Source organism: Neophocaena asiaeorientalis, unplaced genomic scaffold (genome assembly GCF_003031525.2).
Source record: "Neophocaena asiaeorientalis asiaeorientalis breed wild unplaced genomic scaffold, Neophocaena_asiaeorientalis_V1.1 scaffold133, whole genome shotgun sequence".
In the NCBI taxonomy this organism is placed as follows: domain Eukaryota; kingdom Metazoa; phylum Chordata; class Mammalia; order Artiodactyla; family Phocoenidae; genus Neophocaena; species Neophocaena asiaeorientalis.
In genome coordinates, this window is record NW_020174429.1 from 6,646,385 (window position 1) to 6,668,424 (window position 22,040).

At 37.3% G+C, this 22,040-nt stretch overlaps 1 protein-coding gene across 1 annotated transcript in view; it reads left to right on the forward strand.

The window, feature by feature from the left end:
- The first annotated feature begins 2,240 nt into the window (after positions 1-2,240).
- Positions 2,241-22,040, forward strand: part of RAB27B (RAB27B, member RAS oncogene family) — a 57,084-nt gene continuing 37,284 nt past the window's right edge. Inside the window, exon 1 of the mRNA XM_024756828.1 lies at positions 2,241-2,322. The gene's annotated coding sequence lies outside the window, so the exon portion shown is untranslated. The remainder of the gene's footprint in view (positions 2,323-22,040) is intronic.

Sequence of the window (22,040 nt, forward strand, 5' to 3'; positions counted from 1 at the left end):
TGGTTTTCCAGGGTCTTTTATTCTGCTCTATCTCTGGTCACAGTGGCCTTCATGAAGTGGCCAAGAATCATTCTGCTCATATTCTCCCACTGCCGTCTCATCTTTGGAACCCTCTGCCCACAGGGAAGGAAAAGTTCCACCCTCTCCAGTAGCTGAATAACATCACAATGTAACACTAGTACCTCTGAGCCTCGGAACCAGAAACACAGGATTTCTGTGGCAGGTGACTCCAGGAGAGTTGTCCCTGCAAGAGTTAACCTTACGAGGCAGCTGACACACTTACTTATCTGGGGAAGGGAAGGGTGACAAAGAGAGCAGACGATAAACGTGTGTGTTAGACTTTCTCCCGACAGGAACTTTGTCCATAAACAGAAGGGAGGCAGCACGGTGTCCTGACCACTGTGAGCTCTGTCTTCCAGATCAGCAGACCTGAGTTCTACATTCATGGACTTTTGTGATTCTCGGCACATTGCTGGGACTTCCTCAACCTCAGTTTCTTCATTCTTAAAAATGGGGACAATAAAAAATAATAGAGACCTTGCCCCTTTCAAAGCAATATTGTGAAAATCAAATGAGATGATCTATGGACAATGGCATTATAAAAGCTGTGGAGTATGGGAAATAATATCTATTAGGATTAATGTAAGTGAACACATAAACTAGGTGAAGAATACACATTACCATTTTATATCATGTCCAGAGAATCATTTTAAATTAATGTGCTATAAAAAGAGGAATAAAGTCAAAGTTGTTTATGTATTTCTTTTATCTCTCTCAGGCCCCATAGATACACACAGCAATAAAAATATTGCTGATGGTGCAAAATAGATTTACTATAAATATATATTCCCAGCATATGTATTTTGAAAATTTACAACCCAAACCTCCAGTAATTTTTCACAGTAGATCAGAATAATTTTTATGAATCGGACCTTACTTTGGAGGAATGGAGTAGATATGTGCTACCAAAATAATAGGTATAGCCAACATATATACTTTACTGTGCCAGGTGCTGTTCTGTGCACTTTGCTGATATGAACTCATTTACTCACAATAACCCTATGAAGAAAGACATTTTATTATCCCCATTTTCAAGATAAGAACATTGAGGCACAGAAAATAGAACTTCTCCCATATTTTCCTAGTAGAATAGACAGATTCCTGTGAAACCAAATGTTTTCTCCAACACTCCTCTTCTCCACTGCTTTGCTATTGTTTGTTTATTTGCATGTGGTTTGGGCTTTAGGTTCTTTCTTTTCACATGCCTCCCACAGCACTTCTCCAGGAGATGTTCCATAGCTGATGTCAGTGCCTCTCAGATTGTCTCTAAGGCACCTTGTCAGAATTGGGTCAAACAATTAACATTTTAGCAGTCATCTCATCGTTTACCAACATGAATGCAAGCAACATATTTGGAACTTTTTGATTTTCTTCACAGTGGAAAAACTCAATTGCTATTATATGTCTTCAGCCTTGGATTCTTACTGTTAGCATCAGTCTGTACATCAGGGATGTCAGAGTCTGTCTGAAATGTGACCTCAAGAGAGCCAGCCAGGATCTTGGTTGTGGACAGATGAATCCGAAGTGTCTAGAACAGGGTCCGCCACATAGTATGTACTTAATAAAGATTTGTTCAGTGAATGTATGTGCTCCCGGTTTCTTCTGATCTCATAGACATGACACCTATTTACTAACCTACGTTATCTCTGAAATGACTTTAGGAGGCAAAGATTAGGGCGGTGCATACTGATTAATGTATTCATATTAACAGATCCAAACTTTTAAAACACGGATTTCCTTCTAAGCCCTTTTATTTCCGGAAGTCTTTGTTTGCTCTCCACTAGCAGTTCCTTGCTTTCTCTCTAGTTAATGAGACATCTCCCCGGAGGAGAGAAATGCAGTGCGTTGGAAGCAGTTCTTCCAGTGCCCAGGGCTCTATGAAAAAGAGAAATCAAAGAAAACACGCAAAAATAAAGGACTAAAAATGAGCTGCCTGCTAGGGCTTGGAGCCCTGCAGTGAAGAGAAGTGAACCAGAAGCCGAGCGCCTTTGAGTCGCCACCAAGATTAGCCTGAGGTGCGCTCCGCTCGTCCTCGTTAGGACTGGGAGACACGCCTTCTTCTCACACAAACCTTCCAGATCCCCGGTCTCCGCGGACTCAGGGGTGGTGCTACAAGTCCGGCCACTTGCAGTCCTGACTGGCAGGGGCTGGGAACCGGCCGTCGTTGCTGGAGTCGGACCCCAGGAGTCCAAAGGCTTGGGAAGGGGGCAGGAAACCTCTGAAACCTGACACCTCTTGCCGCCGACGAAACTTCGCAGGCTGGTGAGCTGGGGGAAGCCGGGCTGTTATTGCTGGAATGTGTTCCCACCAATTCGGGGTTTGCTGGGCGGTTCGCCTGCGAAAAGGAAGTGAGACATGGATGTGGGGCCGCAGGCTCGCGGCGAGGGAGCCGGGTCTGGAGCCTGGTTTTGGGTGTGAGCGCAGTAGGGGGGCGGCTTCCACCGAGATCCAGGTGCAGACGTGATGGGTACGCGGACGTCATCCAAAAACTAGCTGGTTGTCTTTCTTTAGTTTGGCTTTTGCCTATCAAACAGCTGGTTCGGATTACAGAAGATCCTAGCACAGCAATGTCAATTTCCTTCCATCTGTATCTCAAAAAAAACCCCAAACAAACAAAAAACCAAAAACAATTCATCATCGTAATGTGTTTAGAGTTTCGTTTAAGGAGAAGTCATTTCGTGAGGCAAGCCAGGTAAGCGATAGGACATTTCTATGTCCGTCCGTAGGTGAAATAGCCTCAGAGAGCTCAAGAGTAATGTCTGTCTGCCAATTTTTTTTTTCCCCCCGTGTTCCTTCAGAATTGTGATCCGGGTGTTGCAGTCCTAGAGGGTGTGTACATGTGTGTTTGTTCAACTGGTCACAATAAATTAGCTTCCAAGAGTTTTCCACTCAATACATTATCTCATTATCTGAAAACTATTAAAGCAGGTGAAATGTCCCTAAACAAAAGCTAGAGGCTGTGTTCCTAGGAAAAGGCTGAGTTTGGTTAAAGTCATCACGCTTGTAATATGGATACTGCTTTTTATTTCAAGACCTAAAATGAAGAGTATATAAGATTCCTGTTGTGTATATGGCACATCATTAAATTAAGCCCAAGTTAATGACATGTAGTTTCAGAGCTCTTAGCAACAAAATTATTATTGAACGTAATAATAGCTATGAATTTTGATTTAGTCCGTTTCAAAGAAAAATGTGTACTGTTCTTAAAATTGAGTTACATTCACGGTAATATTATAAATATATATATTTTTATATGCATGGGTATAGAGTTTTAAATCTGGAAAGTTAACAGAAAAGTTAACTTCAGCATTATAGCCTCAGGAATTTAAGTTTATTGAATTTTTAAGCTACTATAAAGTCCAAATTGTAGTATGAAGTGAGAGCCATACTTGCCTTGTGCTGTTCCCCCTAAATACTTATTTTTCACAGTTTCCTATCATAATCCTCTACCCAGAGGGAATCAGTCCTTCTTGAAGGCAAGAAGGGATTCTCAGGAATGACCAAAACAAGGTAATCTTGGCAGATAGTTTAATATTAATGAGCCTTTTCTGCTTAAGAACCGACAATGGCCTCCCATAAAATGTTACCATCTTTGCTTTAGAAAGGAGAACAAAACATTGCAGATGAAACTGGATTAGCCTGTTCTCAAAGATGCCAAGAAGGAATAAAGGGAATCTCAAATGTAAGCAAACCACAACTCTCTCCTAGGCCGTTTCTGGAACAGGAATCTTTGACGACCTTACAGGAAAGGTAACCCTAATATAATTGATTTGCTCAGCTCCTTGGTGCACCATCTTATACTAAAATTATCTACTGGTTTCTGAATTGCTTTTCGTTTATTTAGCTGTGCTTCTGGGAAGGTGGAAGTCATCCAAAGCCCCAGGTGGTTCAGAACAGAAATCTGCTCTTTTCCCACCCTCAGCCTGGGACATTTCTGCTTAGTTTTTCAGGTCTTTCAGGTCAGGAGAGCATGAAACATCGACCAACTATTCCCATAAAGCTCAGCTCACGATTAATCCAGTTGCCTGAGTTGATTCATAGAGGTAGGTTAACCAACAGTTCAGCTCTTAAGCAAGTTTTTGCAGTGTTGAGAGACAGGAAAACAATTACAGTAAAAACAGACAGGACAAACCAGGGGTTTCCCATGAAGGGTATGCCACTTTCTGGAGCTGGTGGCTAAAAGGGAGTGATTTTTCACTCATTATTAGATGTAGTATGGAGCTGACATTCGTTATATAGTAGTAGGAAGTAGCAACACCACAAAGCATAATAAAAACCTATTGTAAACCCCATAAATGGAGTTCAGAGTATTACTTAATTTGTTTCACACCCTTTGCATTATTCATATTCTTTAAATATTAACCTTCTCTTATAGGCCCTCCTTAAATGAAGGAAACTTGTCTGGATTATCAGTAATGAGAATGAAATGCTGTTTAACACATAGCCAAAAAATCTTCAGTAAGTTGTATTTTCTAACTAAACAACCGCTGAATGCAGTGAGAAAAAGAACTTAAGTTTCTTGTTCATTTATTCAACAAATACCTATTAATAGTGTCAAGCCCTATTCTGGGCTGTGTGTGGACAGAGGTAGACCAAATGGACCAAAATGCCAGACCCCAGAGAGCTTGCCTTTTACTTTAGAGAATAAACGAGCTGAGCAAGTTGGATCCATGCTACATCAGAGATAAGAGCTAAGGAGAGAATATAAAGCAGAGGAAGCACACAGAAAGGGGCAGTGGCACGGCCCAGGCAGTGTTGAAATTTTAGATCAAGTGCCCAGGGAAAGTCTCACTGAGAAAGTGACATTTGAAGGTTGCTCTGAAGGAAGCCAGGCAGTGTACCTTGTGGTTACGGGGAGGAAGAGCTGTCTAGACTGAAGGAACGACAAGCAGAGGTTTGCCTGGCATCTTTCAGGAGCAGCAAAGAAGCCTGTCTGTATGTCTGGGGGTGGGGCGATAATGGGGCAGGTCACAGAAGGCTTTTGAAAGTAAACATGTTGGCTTTTGATTTCTATTCGGAGTAGAAGAAGAAGACTAGCATTTAGATATTGTCTATTGAAAAGAAGAGCTTAGAGAGTAGAAAGCAGGGGCTGGAGAGGGGTACAAGGTGAGGCTGGAGAGAAGTGGGAAGCCATTGCAAAGGCTCGATAAGATGTGAGAAAACTAAGTCCACTCCATGACTTATTCATTGTAGAGATGGTTTGTACCAAGAACAGGAACTAAGTCACCTTCAACCCCTCTTCCAAAACTGTGATCCTACAAACACAAGAAAGGACACAATTTGTTTGGTATGTGATAGATATTCTAGATCACAAATTAAGAGATAATAGTGAAAGTTTAGTTAATACAGTTGTAAAAAATAATATCAAAGTAAGTTGTAGCTGTGATACAAACCAAATGCCTAATATCCAGAAATGCAGGAACAACATATTTTTAGTAGGTAAAAAGGACATCAAGACTCACTCACATAATCTGGGAGAAATTTTAGAGAAGGCAGATATAGCTATCATAAATTGGTGGTATTTAAATCAAACCTTTAAGAAGCCCATCATTAATCAAATTCTACTCGTGCTGAATAGTTTAGCTATGGGTATGGCATTCAGCCTCCTTAAGGCATAATTTTCTCCTGTGTAAAATAAAAGCAATAGATTGATTATTTTAATATCCCTGTTGTCTAGCCCTAGGCCTAGGTAACCTACAAATCTTACTTCATGTTTAGTTCCTTACCTTCCTTTTTTTCCTTGTTTCTTTCCTCTCTTTCATTTATGTACCTATTACCCATTTAGTTAGTTAGATATTCATAGATATTTTTATGTGTGTGAGTATCAATATTCATAGATAATAGAGGTATATATGTGTAAGTATATACACACACATACACAGAGAGATAAAGAAAAAAGAGAAATACATAAACTCTATAAAAGAGGAAAATTTTCATTTTAAGAGGCTTAGGAAAAAAATACAAGATTTTATTTTAGTTTTCTTTCTGTAGCCCATAAATTTATTTTCAATTATAGTGAACTTGGGATCAACCCGATCTGTTTTCTTGTTGCTCTCTTCTTAACTTTCTCAGAAAAATGAAACTGTGTGTTAAGTCTGACCTGAGGGATACACCAGAACAAAAATAATTAGAAAAAGCAAAATGGGTTTGTATGATATTTGTCCAATCTAACTTAGGCAAGGTCCTCAGAGCCTGAGAAGTTCTTTAAAAGAGTTACTCAGTTCTCATGGACTGTTATTCAAAATATACTGTTTTCATAAACAAAATGTACTGTTGATAAGTGTTTCTGGATATGTCAAAATGCTAAAAAATATAGAACGAAAGTAGATTTTTCAAAGAGGGAACAAAAAATGAAGCATCTCTTAGTGCTTAAAAAAAGTAGAAACCTTTTCCAAGATCAAGAGCTGCCTTATATTGACCCAAGGCACCTTCTTGGACTGACTTAGGCTTCTGATTTTCTGAAATTTTCTTCCAAATGCTGGGAAGTACAGGAGCAATGCACCTCATTTGCTAATTTCTTAATTGCTTGTGTGAACTAAAGATGAATACCACAAGTAAGTACGTGGAAACTATTACTCCCAGTGTCTGCCCCTATCCCTCCCCAATTCAACCTTTGATCCTAATCATTCCAGGGTTGGCAATGCCAGTTATCAAAGGCTGCTTCTCAGGGTTTGGAAGTGAAAGCTTCTATTAGAAACAATATAGAAAACAAACACTGCAAAACATATCTTAGGAAAAAGTCACTTTAGTGAAAATATCCTTGTATTTATAACTGAGGGGTAAAAACATACTGAAACAGGTTTAAATGAATAGGACATGATATGACAAAGACCTATTCTTTAATCTTAAGTTAGAAATGGGATGCTAAGAAGATGTGGTATATAATATAAAATATATATATTATAAATATATATATATATATATATACACACACACACACATACAATGGAATGCTACTCAGCCATAAAAAAGAATGAAATTTTGCCATTTGCAGCAACATGGATGGACTTGGAGGGCATTACGCTAAGTCATGAACTAAGTCAGCTGAACTAAGTCAGAAAAAGGTAAATACTGTATGATATCACTTATACATGGAATCTAAAAAGTACAACTCATGAATATAACAAAAAGAAGCATACTCACAGATATAGAGAACAAACTAGTGGTTACCAGTGGCGGGGGCAAGGTAGGGTGGGGCAGTGGGAGGTACAAACTATTGGGTGTAAGATAGGCTCAAGGATATATTGTATAATATGGGGAGTATAGCCAGTATTTTGTAATAACTGTAAATGGAAATAAACCTTTAAAAATTGTATAAAAATTAAAAAAAAAAGAAACGGGATGCTAGTTGATGAAGACTACATGGTAGCAATAAAGTGTAATGAACAACTTTGGGTTTGCTTTTTTCTCAGGACCACACTAGGCCATCATCAGGTTCTAGTCATTGTGAAATTGACCTATTTAATTTCCCCAAATACCCCTTGTTAGGTGATAATTTTGCACTTAGCTACTAGAAAACCCAAGGAAACAAAACTAGAATGTATAACTCATTAGTAGGTTCCTGGATTGCTTCTCTCTTTATTTATTTTTTGACATTTCTTTTCCGATTTTTATTAAAATATTGTTGATTTACAGTGTTCTGTTAGTTTCAGGTGTACAGCAAAGTGATATATATATATATATATATATATAGATGATAGATAGATAGATACTCTTTTTTAGATTCTTTTCCATTATAGGTTATTACAAGATATTGAGTACAGCTGCCTGTGCTATACAGTAGGTCCTTGTTGGTTATCTGTTTTATATATATATGTGTTTATATACTCTTCTCTAAATGTTTGATAGAATTCACCTGTGAAGCCATCTGGTCCTGGACTTTTGTTTGTTGGGAGATTTTTAATCACGGTTTCAGTTTCATTACTTGTGATTTGGTCTGTTCATATTTTCTATTTCTTCCTGCTTCAGTCTTGGAAGATTATACCTTTCTAAGAATTTGTCCATTTCTTCCAGGTAGTCCATTTTATTGGCATAGAGTTGCTTGTAGTAGTCTCTTAGGATGCTTTGTATTTCTGCGGTGTCTGTTGTAACGTCTCCTTTTTCATTTCTAATTTTATTGATTTGAGTCCTCTTCCTCTTTTTCTTGATGAGCCTGGCTAATGGTTTATCAATTTTGTTTATCTTCTCATAAAACCATCTTTTAGTTTTATTGATTTTTGCTATTGTTTTCTTTGTTTCTATTTCATTTATTTCTGCTCTGATCTTTATGATTTCTTTCCTTCTGCAAACTTTGGGTTTTATTTGTTCTTTCTCTAGTTCCTTTAGGCATAAGGTTAGATTATTTATTTGAGATTTTTCTTGTTTCTTAAGGTAGACTTGTATGGCTATAAACTTCCCTGTTACAACTGCTTTTGCCGCATTGAATAGGTTTTGGATTATCGTGTTTTCTTCGTCATTTGTCTCTAGGTATTCATTTATTTCCTCTTTGATTTCTTCAGTGATATCTTGGTTAATTAGTAATGTATTGTTTACCCTCCATGTGTTTCTTTTATTTACGTTTTTTTCCCCCTGTAATTGATTTCTAATCTCATAGCATTGTGGTCAGAAAAAACACTTGATATGATTTCAATTTTCTTACATTTACTGAGGCATGATTTGTGACTCAAGATGTGATCTGTCGTGGAGAATGTTCCGTGCGCATTGAGAAGAAAGTGCAATCTGCTGGTTTTGGATGGAATATCCTATGGATATCAATTAAATCTACCTGGTCTATTGTGTCATTTAAGGCTTGTGTTTCCTTATTAATTTTCAGTTTGGATGATCTGTCCATTGGTGTAAGTGAGGTGTTAAAGTCCCCCACTATTCTTGTTTTACTGTTGATTTCCTCTTTTACAGCTGTTAGCAGTTGCCTTATGTATTGAGGTGCTCCTATGTTGGGTGCATATATATTTACAATTTTTATATCTTCTTCTTGGATTGATCCCTTGATCATTATGTAGTGTCCTTCCTTGTCTCTTGTCACATTCTTTATTTTAAAGTCTATTTTATCTGATATGAGTATTGCTACTCCAGCTTTCTTTTGATTTCCATTTGCATGGAATATCTTTTTCCATCCCCTCACTTTCAGTCTGAATGTGTCCCTAGGTCTGATGTGGGTGTCTTGTAGACAGCATATATATGGGTCTTGTTTTTGTATCCATTCAGCAAGCCTGTGTCTTTTGGTTGGAGCATTTAATCCATTCACATTTAAAGTAATTATCGATATGCATGTTCCTATGACCATTTTCTTAATTGTTTTGGGTTTGTTTTTGTAGGTCGTTTTCTCCTCTAGTGTTTTCCAGTTAGAGAAGTTACTTTAGCATTTGTTGTAAGGCTGGTTTGGTGGTGCTGAATTTTCTTAGGTTTTGCTTGTCTGTAAAGCTTTTGATTTCTCCATTGAATCTGAATGAGATCCTTGCCTGGTAGAGTAATCTTGTTTGTACGTTCTTCCCTTTCATCACTTTAAGTATACCATGCCACTCCCTTCTGGCTTGTAGAATTTTTGCTGAGAAATCAGCTGTTAACCTTCTGGGAGTTCCCTTGTATGTTATTTGTCGTTTTTCCCTTGCTGCTTTCAATAATTTTTCTTTGTCTTTAACGTATGCCAATTTGATTACTGTGTGTCTCAGTGCGTTTCTCCTTGGGTTTATCCTGTATGGGACTCTCTGCGCTTCCTGGACTTGGGTGGCTATTTCCTTTCCCATGTTAGGGAAGTTTTCAACTATAATCTCTTCAAATATTTTCTCGGTCCTTTCTCTCTGTCTTCTCCTTCTGGGACCCCTATAATGCGAATGTTGTTGCGTTTAATGTTGTCCCACATGTCTCTTAGGCTTTCTTCATGTCTTTTCATTCTCTTTTCTTTATTATGTTCCACAGCAGTGAATTCCACCACTCTGTCTTCCAGGTCATTTATCCGTTCTTCTGCCTCAGTTATTCTGCTATTGATTCCTTCTAGTGTATTCTTCATTTCATTTATTGTGTTGTTCATCTCTGTTTGTTTGGTTTTGTTTTTCTTTTTTTGTGGTACGTGGGCCTCTCACTCTTGTGGCCTCTCCCGTTGCGGAGCACAGGCTCCGGACACGCAGGCTCAGCGGCCATGGCTCACGGGCCCAGCCGCTCCACGGCATGTGGGATCTTCCCAGACCGGGGCATGAACCCGTGTCCCCTGCATCGGCAGGTGGACTCTCAACCACTGCGCCACCAGGGAAGCCCCCATCTCTGTTTGTTTGTTCTTTAATTCTTCTAGATCCTTGTTAAATGTTCCTTGCATCTTCTCGGTCTCTGCCTCCATTCTTTTTCTGAGGTCCTGGATCATCTTCACTATCATTATTCTGAATTCTTTTTCTGGAAGGTTGCCTATCTCCATTTCATTTAGTTGTTTTTCTGGGGTTTTATCTTGTTCTTTCATCTGGTACATAGCCCTCTGCCTTTTCATCTTGTCTATCTTTCTGAATGTGGTTTTTGTTCCACAGGCTGCAGGGTTGTAGTTTTTCTTGCTTCTGCTGTCTGCCCTCTGGTGGATGAGGCTATCCTGGATAGCTTCTTAATTGAGGTGCCCTCTCCCCCCACCAGGAGTTTGCACATTTGGTGAGAAGTCATTCCGTTTAAGATCACAAAGAGTATACTTAGATAAAGGTGAGAATGAGGTGAGAAATGGAAGGTATGGACTCATGTCCCACATGTGTTTTGTCCTCTAACCGGGGTAGTTTCACCAGCTGTGGGCTTGCTTTGCTCAGCAGACTTGAAGGAAGCCTGGCGTGTGTCTGTTTCCGGAGCAAGTTGGGGAGGAGGTCTTTGGTGTGGTTTTCTCTGTAAAACAACTATCTGACAATAACTGAGTTGCTATGAAGATGAATTTCCTTTGAATTGTAATGTTCTTCTTTCTGGTTCCCAACAGCTTTGCTAATCAAGTGTGGTTTTCATGGTTCTGACTCATTACAGTTTTCATTCTTTCAAAGTCCACTTTGACTTTTTAAGTCAACCCATGTGTGAGGCCCAGGGAACTGGAAACTCATTTCTTATCTTTTAATTCTTGGAAGGTGCTGGATTAGGGTGATTTTAGTGAAATAAAGCCTGAGGTACGGTGCAGTTTTTCTAGAGTAGTGTTGATTCTTAAAATCAACATAGTAAAAATGCAGACACCTATGGGGATAAGCTTGGCACCTTGAGAACAGAAAACTAATTCAAAAGAAAAATTCAAATTCATAAATGTTAGCTATATATTCAAAGAAAGATGTCTATTTCATCATAATATTTTATAACCAGTAGAAACGCTTTTATTTGTCTTATTTCTCAGGAATCATGTTTTTAAAAGTGTGTAGAAATTGAAATTGGAAGGTTAAAGAAATAGCTCTAAACTACTTTTAGTCTTTTCTACCATAACCATGTTATTATGCATCATCACTTGACGCAAAGCATGAAAATAAAAATTAGTTTTTTCAAGAATTATTGACATCCTTTGGAAAGCACAAATTCTACCTGTATCATATAAACTTTAGAGAAGATGTCAAGTTAGTTATGTTAAATTTGACAACATTATTACTTACAATAAAAAGATCTGCTCACCATGTTAAAACTAATAATAGCAACTTAATTTCTGGTATAATTTTTACATACCTGAATTTTTTACTAGAAATATTCCTTAAGTGCTTTTTTTTGTGTCAGCAGCATACTTAGTACTTTGGTTGTAAAGATGGATAAGACATAGCTTGTGCCCCTGAAGAACTTAGAATCTGGTGCAGTAGATACATGAGCAGATAATTTGAGTGTAACCTGGTAAAGTTTAACTTAGTGGTTTGAATGCAGTATTGTGGTAATAAAGAGGAAGATAAATCTAAGGGGGTTAAAACTGTAGAGAGATCAGTTAGAAGTGGGAAATACAAATGGTCTGAAATTAGCTCAACGATTGTAAGGTTGGAGAAGTCAGAATAGGGAAATAATTAACTAGTGACGTTGACTAGATATTGGGAGAAAAGAGAGATTTTTATAGTTGCAACTGCTGGTTTTAAGGAGGCATTAGATGAATGAACAGTGGTCCCCCAAATTGAAATTAGGTGTAGAAAAGGTGAAGCGCATTGAAGGAGGAAGACATACTGCATTTGTGTACCTTTAGTGATTCAATTGGATTTGTTCAGGAAAATGGCATCTGGAATCTAAATCTCCTAGGAGAGGTCAGGCTGGTAATAGTAACTGGGAAGTACTGGCCTGCAAGTGATCATGAAAATCCACAAGACCTAGTGCCATCTCTTAAGGAGACCCTGGAAAGAGGGAGGAGTAGTAGCCATAAGATAGGAGTAATGATTTTCTTCCTATTCTGTCAGCACTGATTCGCTTTGGCTAATAATGACATTTAAGCTCTGGAAGGACTTTGGGGAAATGTAATGTTATATATAATTATGTTTATTATTATTATTAAATTGGGAGGATGTATTAAATATACCTGTAACTCTTAGTTACAGGTGCCATTTATCCCTTTCTGTGGGACAACCACTTTAAGCATTTCCTTTACCTAGAATTCTATTCACCCATATTTTCTCCCAGCCCCCCTTGAGAAAAATGAGAAGTCATAGCTCCATTAGGAATGTGTTCTAGTACCATAGAACAAAAACCCTAATAGATTACTAAAGTGATTGAATTTATTGATTTTGGCTCATTAATATCATACTTTAATAACTGATGCCCAACCAGTATTAATTTAAGAACAAATTAACTGCCATTCTCTTTATTTTACTCAATAGCTTTTTTCTAGCTCCGCTGTGTCTGAATTTATGACACTTTTAACCTCAAGATCTGATTATGAAATCTCAACAAAATGTATCTCTATGTTCTAAAAGAATTAAAGAATAATTATCTAGTAATGATCACTTTTTAAATTTCCAACCTATATAAAATATTGTTAAGTAATTGACTTGTAAGTATATGTCTAACTGACCAAGTTTACAGAAAGTTATTTTCTCTCTCCCACCTCCTTTTCCCCACCCCATCTCCATCCCCATGTTAATACTCTTTCTAGTTCATTGTTTGAAAAAGTTTGGGAAATATTTTATTACATTTAAGAACATTCCTTATACAACCATCTGGCTGCCTCTCACTCTCCATCAAAGTATCTCTGATTATTAGATTATCAACATGAGAATATTCCACATGAGTACTTGTCCAATTGAGACGTTTCTCTCTGTTCCTTCTGGATTCAGGTGTTTAAAGTCTTCTTTGTTATGGATGCATCATTTCAGACATCTAGTTCTGAACAAATGTGTTTTTCCATAAAAGCGTCTTGTAATATGCCAATAGCTCAGTTATTTGTGTTCTGATTATTATAGATGGAGAAGGAAAAATTCTAAACAATATTTTAATGACTCATCTATGAGTTAGACACATAATCCATGTCTACAAATATCCCAGTCAAGATTTCTAATTAAATCCATGTTGACTTTAGTGCTTTTTGTTCTCCAACATTTGGTTACTTTCATTATTTTTTAACAATTTTTTTAATAATTTATTTTATTTATCTATTTATTTTTATTTTTGGCTGCGTTGGGTCTTCATTGCTGCACGCGGGCTTTCTCTAGTTGCGGCGAGCGGGACTACTCTTCGTTGCAGTGCACGGGCTCCTCACTGTGGTGGCTTCTCTTGTTGTGGAGCACAGGCTCTAGGTGCGCAGGCTTCAGTAGTTGCAGCTCATGGGCTCAGTAGTTGTGGCTCACGGGCTCTAGAGCACAGGCTCAGTAGTTGTGGTGCATGGGCTTAGTTGCTCTGTGGCATGTGGGATCTTCCCGGACCAGGGCTCGAACCTGTGTCGCCTGCATTGGCAGGCGGATACTTAACCACTGTGCCACCAGGGAAGCCCTACTTACATTATTTACTAAGCTATTATCCAACTGTGATTGTGAATCTTCTAGAATCTAGATTATCCCATTCTGTAAATTCATCAATATTTCATAGTCTCTTGGGAAATATCAGTGTGTTTTTTTTCTTGTATGAGGTTTGAATATAGGTAAGTTAACATTAGGAACACAAATCTCTTGTTTTTGGCACTCCCACTTGTGTGGGAGTATAATAAAAAATATGAAGAAAAGACAAATATCATTACTGCAAAAAAATCCTTTGTATAACTTATGATGAACATTTGTATATCACTATAAATTATGACTGTTTGACACGGTTGTCAAGGGTGAAAATTTGCACTGATGTTTAACCTTGGATTAAAAGCTGACAGCAAGCATCCTCATTTTCAGCTTTGAAATATCATCACCCGAAGAATGCATTCATTGAATGCACCAATTTTCAAGTCTAGGCCATTGTGAAAGAAAATCAAAAGTTTGGTACTTTTTATTTTAATGGATACAGCTTTACAAATTCTACTTTCTCTTACAACTGCTTCCTGTTTGGAATAATTTTTTGCATGTAACTTGTTGAGATTTCAGGACACTAATACAGGCTACATGCCAAAGTATGAAAGAGATGAAAGAAGGTTAAAGAAACGTTTTTCCCATTCTATCCATAATCTTTATGAGTCTAGTTTCTTTTAATATGATTGACAAAATTGGCCCCAGGCACATTTAAAGGCAAAATTGAACTGAGTGACCCAAGCAACAGGGACGTCTTCTCCAAATCACAGAGTCCCAATGAAAGGGGTATATATAGGCAGAAATAGAAGTTTTTATCTATTTAGGGCCTTTCTCTTGTCCTGATACTGAGAGCATATGTAAAACCCATTACTAATTAAGAAAAGCCTAAGGAGTAGACTAGATCTTGAATAATATTTTTTGTTTGTTACAGCAAATATCACTTAATTCTGATTACTATAAAAATATTCCTGTTTAACTGGATCTGAAATGAATTTATTTTAGAATTAAATAGAGTGAATATTTTTATGATATCCATTCCAGGAGTGAGTTTCCAGAACTACATTTATACTGTAGCCATGGTGTCTATGAGTAAATCTATAACATTCTTAACAATAGTAGGTTTTACCATGAAGCTTTATTAAGGAAGAAACAAAAACTGCTTTTTTGCAGACTTTTTGTAAACATGATATATCCTCAGCTTCTCCTATGTAATTGGAAATAATGAAGCTTTTTATAAGGCCAAATATTCCCTACAGCCCCTAAACTCCTGTCTAGGTGAATAATTTTATTACATGTCTGTTATATCATGGAGGGAAGACTGTCTCCTTGAGTCTTTTTTCTTTGACATTAATTGAAGGTGGAGCAAGGAATTTTCTTTTTAGTACAAGTCACAACTTTATCTCAGAGCCCCCTTTTATCTCTTTTGATACTTTTCTACAGTGCTAGTACCAATTTGTTGCTACCAATTTGTTGTAGCTGAAAACAGCTAATGAATCACTCTTCCTGGTAAGCATGTTTGCTTTAAAACATGTAGCAAAAATCCAAAGGTATGCCTAATGTTAGAAGTTCCAGATTTAAGAATAGAGTTGTAGGGGAACAATTTGGTGCACAAAGAACTTTATCAGTAAAAGCTAATGTAGCCTATGTGGATGGTGATGCCCTGGCTGAGAATTTCTGGAGCAGCCACCATTTAAAATCTTCCATTACCAGGGCAGAATCTGGGTTAGATAGATATTCAAATCCCTAGTTCTGAAAATATGGTCCCTTTGTAGAAAGGATGTCCTTTTGGTAGAGCCTCTTAAGTCCATCCTCGGAAAGGTTCTTTCACAGAGTTTGAGACTTGATCACCAAAACTGTTCGAAACACTTAACTGTGTATCCTTGACAGTAAGTTCTTAGTTTCTTGTCTTCTGGGTGAACATGATAAGTATATGTAAATAAACTCAGTTGATAAACTGGCAGACATTCTGGTTAGTCTGCAGGTTAAATTAATAGTAATTGCCTGAGTATTTTTCCATCAGGAATAGTGGCATTTTTCTTGGGTAACCTCAGCCAACTGCTAATATAAGAGGTGGGCTCATAAAAAACTGTAGTTTCTCTAAATAGATTCAGATCCACAATGGCAAACTAAACAGCCAAACTTATAGACACAAAAGATCTCTCTCTTTTTTTTAAATAGATGTCTATTGGAGTATAATTGCTTCACAATACTGTGTTAGTTTCTTTTGTACAACAAAGCGAATCAGCCACATGCATACATACAGTTGTTTGCATCTTGGTAATTTTAGAGTAATCCTTAACACCATCAATGCCCTCTGAGTTGCTGCCTTCAGAAATGGATACCCCTCTACTGTTCAGTTCATTTTCTAGCCTGCCAGCCTAGAAAAACAGACTTATTACATAGAATAAAATGGTTCAAAACTGAGGATTTCAACAATTCACAGGAACCACAAAGAGATAACAGTTTGATTTTCCTTAGAGACAGAAACATACCTTATGGATCATTGTAAGCAAAATGGAGTCCAGTATTTGCCACATAAAAGTATTTGGAAGCATTGTCAAGTAACAAGAAATGTCACATGGCAGAAGACCGCTATGGAAGAAATAGCCCTAAAGTAAAATTACTTAGTTCATCATGGGAAAATTTAGCCCTGGTGTTCTGTCTGTACTTGGCTTATTTCCAAACAATAATTAATTTTAAGTCAGTGAAATTTAGAACACTGTCATGAAAGTGGTTGACCCTCTTGTTTGAAAGAAGTGATATGTAAGCAGTTTCTCATTTATTCCACTATATGGAAAACCTATGTCGGATAGCTACTGAAATTTTTAGAAATACTTTATGGATTTTTCTTTGCAGAACTACTAGAACATGTAAACAACACTGAAATAATTTCTAGTATCTTTTCAAGGACTTGAGGTTTGTGAGCTATTTTTCAGAAAGAGAGTTCTGTAAAGCTTTATGTTCGAAAGGAAATTTATAGATATTTTCAAATAATTTTTAAGCATAACACAGTTTATCGGGACATTATCAACTCCATCAAAGCTTAGATGATAATATCAAAAAACCAAAGAAAATATCCATTGAGAACATATCAATAGGCTAGGTAGAATTCCTTTTTACTGTGGGTCAAAGCAGAATTCAAAACACTGACTGCAATATATGTTAAAACACCAATTACCATTAGGTTTTATCTGTCTCTACTTCTAAGAGCAAAAAGCCTATTTAAAAATATTCTTCGTTCGGAGGGCTGCTGCAACCAAAAATTTCACCTTAGATTTTCTAGTTTCAGGCAAACGTATCTTGAATTCATGCACTTATATTATTTTTTCATTAGCTGAAACTGTAGACTTCTATAAGGTCAGTCACTGTCCTTCAAATTTACTTATACCCTTGTCACTGGGTATTGTGTCAGCAAGTAATATAACCCGATGAGAGTTTGTGGTTAAACTTTTTCTGGTGATTGAGGTTCAGGAAGGCATTAAAAAAATTAGCACCTCGTACCATTGTTATTTGTTAAAGCTTTGTGGTAATAGTGTACCTATAATTTTACATTTTCAATAAAAATTCATTACTTTGTTTTAGCAGTGGTAAACTGCCCTATATTAAGAAGATGTTTCTGACAGGAGAACTTGCACTTGTGGTTTTAGAAATAGCGTCAGGGATGTATTTGCACTCATCTTTCCTGTTTCCTCTCCTGATGTCCCAAGGGGCTAGGGGTTTGATATTAAACACATTAAACAACTGCCATGGCACCTGCTGACCAGTAAGAATAACAGGAACATTTAAGCCACACTGCTGTGTAACTGGTGCATATCATCTGAGCCGGGGGACCAATGTCAAACTATTGTAAAATAAAGCAGAGCAAACTGGCTTATTTGGAAATAAAACACATTCAAACTTTTAGCTCAATCCACTTGATTCTAATGCTTTAAAATATTCTATGATAACAAGATGATTACTTCTATTCTTATGAAATATAAAATGTGAATGATAAAGTCTTCCTTGAAAGGTTTCTTGAAACTCTATAAGTTTGGCCAAACTCTAGCTATATATTTTTCTCCCTTTTCAGATAATCAAGATTAAACTAATTTTAAAAACCATGAATATTAGAGAAACCATTCCTCATATACTGGAATCTGTATGCCAGTTGCTCATCCAAATAGATTTAGGACCATAGTCCAAATGAAGCCCAGGAAGTACAAGTGTCCCAGAACTAGAAAAACTGTTACCCTGAGATGGCTTTAGTGAGCAGAGAAGAGTATCACAGTAATCAGGGTGGGGTCTGAAATAACAAGGGCGTGACTTGAAGAACCAAGCCAAGTTCATGAATAAAGCACAGTGTACAATTATGGTTTATCTATACATCAATATCTTCTACAGACAATAACTTTGTGAAAAAGGCATTGAATTAGCCATCAACCATGACAAATAGCCATGAGTTAAAATATCTACAGAGCCCTGTGGTGCTGATAATCGCGATAATTTTCGCTGAATGAAAGATCCAAGAGAGTTAATTAGTGTTGACGATAAGCCAAGTACAGGCAGAAAACCAGGCTGAATTTTCACTTCATGAGCTAATAAGTTTTAATTCAGAGCTACTTCTTGCATAGTTGATCCCTGGAGGATTTCACTGGGTGCAACACCCTAATTGAATGGGCTGATCTGCTTTACTACTAGCCCTACATAATGCATAAGAATCTTTCCCAGTCAGCCTTTCTGCCAGTTTTTGCCTAGTATGTGTCTTTGTGTTGGTGTCACTGGGAAAATGGAGGTTTTGGGGAGGGGAGTGGCTGTTCCAGGTTTAATTCTGTTTCTCATCATCAACACTAGAAAGAGGGATCTTCCCTCTGAATCTGGTATTACAACTTTTACTAACAATTACTAACTTTTACTAACAACTTTTACTAAGTACATGTGAAGCTGCTTTTCCCTCAGACATTTTAGCATTGCAATACTTGGTCATATAGTCTGATACATGTTTCTAACTTTAGGGTAGGAATCTATTGGGGAAGAAAAGAGGTTCCCCTGAACTTCCCTAGGTAAGCAAGAAGTTCCCCTGAATTCCCCGAGGTAGGCAATAACGGATATAAAAAAAGGATCACTGCAATAGGAAAAAAGTAAAATTGTGAAATAGGTTAATGCAATCTTTTTAGCCTCATCTTGTTTCTCCTATACTTTTCCCAGAGACCTGAGACCCTTGTGGGACTCTCCGGTTGCTCCGTTTGCGTCCACTCCTCTTGTCTTTACCCTTCTCACGTTTCCACAGGATCAACAAAAGGTACCTGTCCCTGGTTGCATTCCCTGAGGGCCCTCCTTTCTACTCAATCATTTAGTATTCTAATTGTTACTAATGTGCTAATTGGCCAGAATATAATAAGATGTTCACCTTGGGAAAGCATGCAGTCCATCCTCATGATTTACTGATTGTGTATTTGTGAATTTGCCTACTGGCTGAAATTCCTTTGTAACCTCCAAATCAATACTCATGGTTGGTTTTGCAGGCGTTCACAGACATGCATGGAGTGGGGAGAATTTCGTGCAAGTTCCCAGCCGAGGTCAAACAAGTTGACACTCTCCCTTCTTATTTCAACTCTCATACAGTAAACAAGTATCCTTTTCGTGGTTTTTTTAGAGCCACATTTTTTGCATTTTTGTGCTTTTCGATGGTAGTTTTTCTGTTTAAAATGGCCCCCAAGGATATTGCCCAAGGGCTAATGTTCCTAAGCTCAAAAAACTGTGATGTGTCCTATGAAGAATGTATGTGTGTTAGATGAACTTCATTCAGGCATGAGTTGTTGCGCTATTAGCTGAGTTCAATGTTTTTGAATCAGCAATCTGTATTAAATAAGGTCTCTTTAAACAGAAGGACACATAAAACAAGGTGATGTGTTGATCACTTGGTGAAAGTATTGTGACCAGAGGCTCACGGGAACCTCACCCTGCATTTTCCCTAGAAGTAATTCTTCAGTGTTTGCTAATTCAGTGTTGGCAGTGACTTTATAGAATAAAACTACCATAAATAACAAGAATTGACTATGTTTACTTCTTCCCGTAAAAGGATTTGCAGTAGTTAAGGGCTAGTGATAAAAATGCAGTCAAGTAGCTAAAGGAAGAATAAAAAACAAGCAAAAACTGAGTCATGTAGTTCAGAATTAAAGAGAAGTAAAGTAGCTTAAAAAAAGAGAAACTTGATGCTTATTGTATTTAAGCAAAATAAACCCTGAACTCTGATCTTCCAGGCAAAAAAGATAATGAGTACCACAGCTCTTCTTATCAGATTAAAGAAAGTATATCAATTTATTGAGAGAGACTTTTATTTTTCTATTATTATGTTCTAAGAGTAACTGTATGGCACAAGCACGGACTAGATAATGTTTCTAATGGTAGTTTTATAAGTGATGTAGAAAAGGACCTTATGTGATTGCTTTCATATTGAAAACAAAGCCCAAGGCACAAATACTATTTCATTGTCCTAGGAAGGATTTCTAAAGGGATCTGAATGTTCTGTATATTGCTGGGACACTGACATGTAATGCAGTACTGTCACAGGTATTATGCTGACATTTACAAAGAGCTTCGGATGAAATGATTGTAATAGTGGAGTTACCCAGTTCTCTGGTAAATTGGAGGAAGAGATATCTTTGAGCAGGTAGCTGTTTTGGTGCCTCTCAAATCACTGTAGAGCAAGGATATCTGCATTTGCCTCTGGATTAGAGAGTCAACAGGGGGAGGCCAGAAGAATGGGGAAAGGCTATGGCCTCCAACCCACGCCAGACAACTCCAATTAGGAACATGATGTTAACTAGAAGTTTCATGTTGATTCTGAGCATAAATATACCTGAAACTGTCCCCCCCAAGCTTTGACTCTTTTAAATAGCAATGATCATTTTTATTTATGAATTAATACTACCACTGGTGCTAAGAATTTTCTGGTAAGATTTGGAGGAAGGTATAAATTATAGGCTCAAGTAGTGAGTAGAGAAATGTTAAGAAAAAAATTCAGCGAAAGCTTATAAACTCATTTAAACCTCCCAACACATATTTCGTGATTGTTGATGTCCAAAATCTTGGGATTGATTTGTCCTGATTTGAATATTAACCCAATTCTTGTCAGAATTTATAAAAATAGGTGTTTATGTCTGTTTCATAACCCTATATTATCAGAAATTTTTATATAAAGTTTTTTATTGAGTGTTGGCCTTCATATTATTAAAATATTAAATGGGGAAAACTCATGGAACTTATTCATAAATAAATGTACAAATATTGCCCCAGACTCTAGATGAGGAGACATTTAAGGAGGAACAGGCTACTGACCTACAGGGAATTAACCATTATGGTTTATAAAAGATGTAAACCATTCAATTTCCCTATTTTTAAAATTAAGAAGAGTAAACAAAAAACTTGATTCAATTAGATGTAAAACTAGAATTAAATGGAGATGTGATTTGATTTGTTGGAAACTAAATGAATTTTTATGCAGATTAATTCTTGGTAATGCCTTTCCAGAATGTCATACATTCTGAAAAATATCCACTAAATCAAATATGTGTAAATATGTTAAAAAGTAAATAAATTTCGTGGTGCTGGGTGGGGTGGTAAAAAATAGGGAGATGGAGGGGTATCTGTTTCCATGTGTAAAATTCTCAATTATTCATGGCCTTTGAGACACGATCTTTGATGGTGTAGATCTAGCATTTTATACATATCCTCTAATTTTTTTCTTTCAAAGAAAATGCTCACTTTTTAAGGAATAAAGAAGAAAATAAATAGAATATTCAGATGATGGCACAAACATTGCTCTGCAAATATGGCAACCAACACTGACAAATGGAACCATTGCCCAGCCAGCAGCACCTCTGGGGCATAGTCTTAAATGTTCAGTCCAGAGTTGATTTTTTAAAAGCCTGAATTTGGAATTGTAATACTGGCTGCTCAGAAGAGTAAATGTGTGATGGGAGAAAGCACAAAGTTTGAACATGGGGAAGTCAAATCTTGCCTAAACCTCAGCTGCCCTGCTCTGGTTGCACTTGGACTGGAGAAGACGACTACCTGCCTCACCACCACTCCCATCCCAATACCTGACAAAAATCC